Below are 8,882 nucleotides of genomic sequence, written 5' to 3' on the forward strand. Positions count from 1 at the left end.
TCGGCTGGGAGAAGTTTAAAATGCTGATATCACTTATGTTCAGAGAAACATGCTAGTATTCGATACAGCTCGATCAATCAGTGGTGCGCAATCTCTAAATGGTGCTTAATCCTTAGTTTAATTTTAATTTTATTGCCCGCCAAGCTTAACGCATCATTAAGCCCGACGAGGTCTTTGGTCAACAATTTGTTATTCATCTGCCTGGTAGAACTTCGTTGCGCGCAATATAGATTTACCTTAAGGCTGTCCTGCTGTTTGCGCAAAATAAATGAATAAATATCCTGTCAGCATTATGTTCAATCCATGTTCATATCAACACTGTATATGCTTTTTTTTCTACAAACCCCATAATATCGCAGTCGCATCTGGAGCGCATATCAGCAAATAACTCTCCCAAGGTCTGACACGTGCTTACTGGAGCTCCTGTCGACCGTGCGAAGGTGTTTTCCCGCCTACTGGTCACCACTTTATGATATCTGCTTTCATATTTTCCTTTGTATTTGCCCCAAGTAGCCCTGACGAGCACAAGATTGCGCACAGGACTATAGGCCTATCCCCGAGTGGTTTCTTACGCGACCACCTCACCTCTGGGAATTCTTTTGCTCGCACCAGCCTTCTTTGCTCTGCACCTTATGATCGCTCTCCTAGGGCAGAGGGTGACAAAATAACAGCCCAAAGCGGCACTCGGTGGAAGCAGCCAGGCAAAATAATTACCGGGTCATTCGTTTCCGCTTCCTCGGGCAGGCTGTCCATTGCGCGTTGGGGCCACCCCCCTCAACCCGTTGTGGTACGTTTCCTCGAAGGAAGACAGCGACAGCTAAACGCATTGTGTTCGTCTAATGGCCCTCTGCCGTGGCACACGCCGATGAAAGGAAGCATTCGAATGGAAGCGTGCCGTAACAGCGTTTCCACTCTCTCTACAGCCCCGCCGCACAGTCTGGGAAGTGCGTGCCGTATAAACCCGCGTATAGGCCTCCCCACTGAACCTTTACAAGAGCACCACTTACAAAGTGCACTTCTCCGGTATAAAATGTAATTACGGGTATGAAATAAACATAGAACAGTTTTTTGGGAAGCAAACACGTAAATAAAATAAAACTTGGGAGACGCTTAAGCTCCGCTTAAAGAGTGAAACGCGATAGCGTCGTTCTTTATGCCATCGACATGACGGCAACACTCCGCAGTGCAGTAGGCCCCCGTGGGCCAATGGAAGCTTTCGATTACGCTTCCTCAAGAACGAACGATGACGTCCACACTCACTCACAGCGCTCCTGGTGGCCTCCGCGAGAAGTGGAAGCTTCCGTTCTCTCAAGCTTCGCAAGGCCTCCGCCACTGGCGCTTCTGGTATTTTTTAGGGACGAACGACGCAACAGAGCCGCGGCAGCCTTAACCGACGCCGGCGACGACGACTTCTCCCCCTCACAAGCTCCTTAATGTTCTCGCGTTATAAAGAACATAACGCAGCGAAGACCATATATTCCAGAGGCTTACTTCTAAAAAGGGTGGAAGCAGCTGCGTGTGAACATGTAGAGCGGATCTTCCGTAGGTGCAGGTTTCTTCACGATAGCGATGTGGGCTGTAGTAGGCTGGAGTGCCATGGAATTAGAGGGCGACCAAGTAGCTGCCATCTTGGACTTTCTGTTTCCGTTGAAGGCTTTCTAAGCGGGGCCGAAATACCTCTTAGCTTCCATTACTAACGAGCGGCCGTGCTTGAGACATTTGTGCTCTAAGAACACGAATAAACGTTTCACGTTGAAGTGTTTTCATTTCACTGCCTGCGTGTCTCTGGCAGATCTGTTTTATGTAACCGCGGCTCTTCTTATCATTTCGTCTCTGCGTCGAATAATATGCGGACAAAACGGCGGTAGCTTCGGCTGCCGACGACTGGTACCGACCTGTGAACGACTGTCTCGTGCGGGAGTGTTTCCCCGTGGTGAGGAAAGGCGACTGTTCGCGATGTCTCAGGATAGTATAACGACGTTGTCTGCAATTAAGCGAAGCCAAGCGTAACGCGCGTGGCACAGCCACTTACTTGCGCCTGAGCTTGTGCGGAGTCCTGTACCGATATTGCGTGCAGGCTTCACAAGTGGGAAGAAAGCCGAGTTCCTCTTTATCGTTTCCCTTTTGTTTCTATTTATTTGTTTTGAGAGTTTTTTGAGTGATTTATAAGCCGTCTGCACTGACAGTACGCTTCTGCGAAGATTTGATTCCCTTCACTATGCGGCATTTAGCTCGGCATTGAAATATTGCCTTTCGGTGTTCGTTCAAGCTTCCTCTTTTTTTTTTTCGACGCGTAGGACTACCGGTCTTCAAAACTTTTTTTTATCTTCCCTAAGTTTTTCTTGGGTGGTGCAAGGTCGAGGAAACAAATATATGGGTACGGATAAGAGATTACTCGCAATCCTCGTTCAAAAACGAGTCCCGCCCATTAAATCAGGACTGCTGAAAATGCTTCCAGTGTGTGTGTGTGTGTGTGTGGTGGGGTGGGGGGGGATTTGGAATGGTTTAGCTCTGTACATGCAATCCAGCGATAATTTGGGCGCGGCGTGCCGCCGAGCTTCTGACACAGCGTCTTCGACGGCGTAACTCAAGATACCGTTCTGAAACACATTAGTGAATTTACCTAGCTTCCTTCTTTTTGCCACGTTATCTGTATAGGTGGCTATGGCTTTAGGCCTCTGGTCCCAAGGTCGCGCGATTGAATTCAGGCCGCGGCGACCTCATTTCGATGAAGTCGAAATGCGACGGCTCCCTTGTGCAGTGTGATGTTGGAAAACGTTAAGAATCTCAGGTGGTAGGAATTAGTCGGACCCCTCCACTACGGCGTCTGTCTTGGCATACGCGCATCTTTGTGACTTAAAACATCTGCCTGTATGAGGGAGGTTTATTGGAGTTTACTGACGGGTCGTGTGGTTTATAGTAGTGTAGTATGGTAGTAGTAATACAAGCGCTAGTATAAGCGGTAGTACTAAGGGTATAGCTGCAAGAGTATAGTGGTGGCAGTATTGCTGTAGTACTGGTAGTAGCGGTAGTAATGATAGTGGTAATAGTAATAATCTGATGATGGAAGTACTACTTGTGATATTAATAGTACGAGTAGGAGTGCCATTTTTTTTCGGTTGGACGAAAGAATACATCACTTTGCAATATGAGTGCCGTAGGTTATTAAGGTTATTAGGTTATTATTGTTCGATCTTCTCTTCGAGGAACGCATCCAGCTGCGAAATGCACGTTTTTATAAATCGATACAAGGCCGCATATATGTGGTACATGTAACCTGTAGCGATTAAGTACAGTCGGCGTCAAAAGTCTCTACCCCCCCCCCCCCCCCCCCCCCCGCTGCATTACACTGCACTGGAAATCGACCGGCGCTCTGCACTGGAACGTGCAGGTTCTGACCCCAACTGTACTTGAATTTGCTCTCACAGACTATTCTTCCTGGGTTTTTGCTTCTTAACTAAAGGGCAATAAAATGGCATGCCCGTTAGCACAAGCATCTTACCCCACAGCTTCTTTCACCCCCCGCCCCCCCCCCCCCGTGTATTGTTTTGTATTTGTTTATGAACTATGAAAAGTTTGCAAGAAGAATAAACTAGCTTTCAGCAAGCTATCCCAACTCTGCTCAAACGCCGTTCGTCACCTGCCATCGGCTAATAGCCGACCCGGTGGCTCAGAGGTTATGGCGCTCGGCTGCTGACCCCAAACACCCGGGTTCAATCCCGGCCGCGGCAGTAAAATTTCTATGGAGGCGAAATTCTGGAAGCCCGTGTACTGTGCGATGTTAGTGCACGTTAAAGAACCCAGGTGGTCGAAATTTCCGGAGCCCTCCACTACAGCGTCCCTCACAGCCTGAGCCGCTTTGGGACGTTAAACCACCATAGACCATATACCATCATCGGCTAATGAAATACAGAAATCGCATCCTGAAATCTACAGCTACTCGAGCCATTAACAAAAGCCGTGAGGGCGTCAAGGCCGGAACGTCACCTACTGAGCCATGAGACCATCAGAACCATCAAGGGGCTTGCCGTACCTAATATCTCTTACGGAATCCCCAGTTGCTCGTCGGAGCACAAAGCATGTTCTCAGAGCTCGCAATAAGGAAGTGAGTGACTATGGAGATGAGCGCGTTAACGATTTAGCGAAATGGATGCGTGGACTGGTTGTTACTGCCTTTCATATCATACTTAGCTTTTCTGACGTGGAGATGGGTTGTACCTGCCGCGATGAATCATTCGAGAGTTATAGCGTACAGCTTTACCGTATATCTCTTCCGTATAGGCTGCTGCTACCGCCAGCTGTCAGTAATGCCTGCGCAGATCGCGAGGTGAAGGCCAGGGGCGAGCCAAGTGCGGTTGGCTTTGTGATACCGGAGTGAAATAAGCGAAGCAGTGGACGTTCGCTGTGTTTATCCTTTTTTAAGAAGGATATGAATACAAAATTGCTCAGTCATTAAGCAAGTGAGTCGAGAACGAATGGTAAAAGATAACGAGGTATGCTAATGGTAGAAAAAGACAGAGATAGGAAATAGCAATCGTCCGTCGTATACAATTCGCTTATTTTCTAACCTACACAACAGAGCGAGATCTCTTCTCTTGGCGCCCTATTATTTCTGTAGAGTCACGTCTGTCCACTGCAAAAATGTCCAGGACAATAAGGGAACTTTTTCTTCCCGCTCAGAGCTACCTGCAGTGTACGGTCATTTAATTAGCGTTGATCACGCATTTCCCTGCACGGTGTTAATTCCGTGCTATAAGGCTACTTACTGCGACCGTGAACACAGACGCCAACATCGGGATCAGTGTACTGACGTATCAGTCACGTCTCACACGCGTGGTTAACTTCAGGCGCGGTGGTGCGTTGGATGCGTCTCATGGAGACACAACGGAGGGCCTGTCTCCTCTTCTCTTCTGTGACCGAGTGTACAGAAGCGCAAGTTACAGGTCACCTACCTGCCAAACAACGAACGTATAGGAAGAAAGAAGGCTGGCCTGCCCAACGGCACTGTTGTCGTCTATTTCTAATTGCACTTCATTTTTAACGCGACAGCGTTAAAGGCCCCGTTCTCCAGAAGATCCGGTGTCGGCGTTGTCGGAGTCAGTGTTGTGAGCGAAAAACTGTGAGCATGGTTCTGGCAGGTGGTCCCCACGTACAGAGCAACGTAGGAGGCAGGTGGGCCACCCAGGTCACGTGACCTTGCGGCATCATTACATCCTACCCACAGGATAGTGAGCAAGCTGCCCACCGCGGCAGGTGGCAGTTAATGATTGGTCGCTCAGGAAGAGCGACCTGGGTCGCACGAGGCCCACTGCTGGGAGCACCTGCCATCGCAGGGCAGTGGCGCATCGCTTAACCGCTGCACCACTGCTCCTGGATGGGTATGAGGACCCCTACGGTTCTCTGAATGAAAAGTACACAGTGATTTTGTGCATGTATGGGAATTTACCCATTAGGCTTAAGTCGGAGCGTCAATATCCCCTCCAATTTTTCTTTTCGCAGTATGCTGCCGCCTGAGCGAGCGCCGCCAGCCCAGTCTTGACTCACTGCGACCCTAAAACCTGCTGCACATTTTATTCTTTGAGTATCGAGTATCGTTGAAATGCACGATGCACTAAAAATGCATTTTCGATACCGATACCCCGACAATTTCTTTTTTGGCAAGCGATGCTTAATACCGATGCACAAAATGTACCGAAAGTTAGTATCGAAGATACATGTTTCTTCGATGCTGCGCACTCCTGGCCCGACGTTATAAAGTGACCTCATCAAGGGGCGCATATATTTTGCTTTTCGTTCTAATGATAGAGAGAGTTGGAACAATAATTGAAAGAAGGGAATATTATTTATCTTCTACCTAGATTTAAGTATGGATGTACCCGGCCTTGCATAGCCGTCTTAATGAAATCCGTTCGCAGCATACAAGCGCCTCTAAATACCACTAAACCACAAATTCATACGCCGAACTATGTGCAAAACAACAAACACTTGAGCCTCACTCCCTTTTTGCAACCACATTCTTTATAAGTCCCGCTCAGTTTGCTGCTGGCAACTTTACGATTCAAAGCGGCAAAGGGCGAGTTTGTGAAGCACTTCCGTGCTATCGGCTCCCTCTTAGCGGCGAACACTTATTATGATAGGCTGAAAATGGCTAGCACTTATGAGCCTTATGAGGGAGTGGCCTTTTGACACGCATGAACCCGCGACCTTCCTCCGCGAAGGCCGGCCGCCACGTACTTACCTTCGAAGTCGAACAAACATGTGTGGACACTTTGTCACATTTTGTCGAAGACGCAAACTCAGAACCGTAGACTTTCGTCGTAAGTAACTCTGGGCTCACTAAAATGTGTGGGCAAAGAAATCGCGCCGTAGCGACATATGTTTGCGAGAACGGGACTGTATATAGTTGCAAGCAATCAAGTTTGCTTGACAGTATTTTCCTTGTTTCCTTTATTCTATTATTTTTTTTTTGTTTTCTGCTGCTAATCGGTACTTGCTGTGCATATAGTTCGGTGCACCGGTTCAGAAGCTCATTAGACGCTGAAAACTCGAATATTCGTGTATATAAATAAAGCGTATATAAAGTTTTTGAATCTCCGCCTTGATGCAAATGTGCAGGTAAATGAAGCTGCACTTCCTCTCCGTATGGTTCACCTGGTGCGTGCGAAAGGCGGATGCATGCAACTGTAGCATTCGCGTTTTCGAGTGTCGTTATGACTTCCCACAGACATCAAGGATTGCTTGCGTGTCCGCCTATATATCTGTGCCAAAACGCAACCGCAGGCCCCAAAAATAGGTGAGTCGATAAAAAACTCAAGTGCAGTCCATTTTTTTTTCTGGCTCCGAACATATTTCCGTTATAAAACTCACATGCAGAACAAAAGAGCATGGTCATTGGACGATCGCGTTTTTACTTTACTCTCGACTTTACTTAATTATTAATTCACAAGACGTTCACCGGCATTAAAAAGTAGTCTTGCAGAGAGCATAGAGTTAGCATAGAAGATAATCGATAGCCACAGAAATACGACATTTAACACGGAAACATTCAAGGTACGATAAAAAAGAAAGATGCAGCAGTGTACTACAGCATTGCAAAATTGCACAATTTGGCTGAAAAACAATAGCAAGCGACTTTAGGATCAAAATCCGAGCACGCGGCTGCAATTTGTTCCAGTCGGTGACAGGGATATGCCAGAAAGCAAATATATAACTGTAAACACAAATACACCTATATGGGAGTAAAAAGGGAGTAAACTGTCCTTTAGCGCACACTCTTTTATAAAAGGGTGCACGATAGAGGACAGTTTTACAGTCTTTTTACTTCTTTTGTTAAAGTGTAGGTTGGCGTTGGTGCGACTGATCTCGCGTGATAATTTCAGTAAGCGGCGACGGCGATCTGGAACAAAACTTTAGCGGATTTTTTTTAAAATCTATCATCCGGGTCGTTGACAAAGGATTCAACTATCAAAAGTGCCGAAAGTTATAAGCACTTGGCGGCTTTTCAACAGCCACTGCGGATGTGAGCAGAAGCGGGGAAGGTCAGGAGCCTCGGGAAGAGCGGGCATCTGCTGCCGATGGGGGTTATTTGCACGGCAAACGCCTACCTATATTTGCCGGCTAATATCTCCGGAATGCTGCACCTGCACCCTACCTCATATCTGGCTCCGAAGCTTCACTCCTCCGCCGCTGTATCGAGGCCATATGTTCGCCCGGCGTTCAAAGGCCATTGATATGCGCAAACAAGCGAGCCTAGATAATGTGGAAGTTTCCGTGTACTATACTATATGCTGCTGATAATAGGTAAAGGCAGCAGAGCTGCTGGCCGTACGACTTTATTCCCGTGGCTGAAGCGTAAAGCAATGTGCGAAGTATTTTTATAATTATTTATTTATTTGTTGCATATACTAGTGCCTGTTGGGTATTATTGTAGGAGGCGTATTTACATACAAGAAATGAAAACAATGCGCTAACAAAAGCATGAAACTAGTTTAATGAAAGCAATACAAGCAGCTGTGTTGTCCGAGTTGAATTAACCACCAACATCGTCATCATCATACTCTATTTCCTATTTTTCATTGGTGAACCACGCCTTTGATGCCAAAGCCGGTAGCTCGGACGTCACGGCCGCTGTTAAGGAAAATGAGGCAAACCAAGGAATCAGGTGTTGAATTGTTGCAAATTATGGCCGCAGATGGCATTCCGGTGTGCCTTTTCATGTTGGCTTACAACACACAGTGATTAACTCTTCCATAAAACCAGTATTAACAAATAAAAAAACTTATCCTCTAGAAACACGCTGAGAAATGTGGGTAATAGCTTTAATTTGTTTTACAGCAAAAAAAAAAAGCTTGCTTTCCTGGCGTCTGTATGACCTGTGAAAAAAGTGGTCATAATGAGTTATGGTTATTTCTAAAATAAAGTTTATCAAACATAGAAGCTATGGCGTTCGACTGCTGAGCCCAAGGACGTGGGACCGAACCCCGGCATCAGCGGCCGCATTTGGTGGAAGCGAAACGCATAACTTTCCGTGCGTGGTGCATTGTCTATGCACGTCAAAGAAAACTGGGTGGCGAAAAATAATCCGAAGTCCTACACTACGGCATCTCCTATAGTTCATGTTCAGCTTCGAGATGTTAAATCCTATATAACGCATATCACTCAAGCTGTAAATGCACTGACTGCTTTTAATTGTCTCAGAACACCAAAACACCGCAATGCATTGACATATTTACGCTTTTTTGTACAAATCAAACAGCTCTTTTATAGTGGTTTTGAAGGATTTCGTAGTCACTCCGTATTTTATTGCTGCAATAGCATTCAAGTCAGTTTCGCCTTTGTGTTCTTTGATAATTTTTCTGTGTTTTAAAGCATTTCTAATTGTT

The sequence above is a fragment of the Amblyomma americanum genome, chromosome 7 (assembly GCF_052857255.1).
Source record: "Amblyomma americanum isolate KBUSLIRL-KWMA chromosome 7, ASM5285725v1, whole genome shotgun sequence".
Lineage (NCBI taxonomy): Eukaryota > Metazoa > Arthropoda > Arachnida > Ixodida > Ixodidae > Amblyomma > Amblyomma americanum.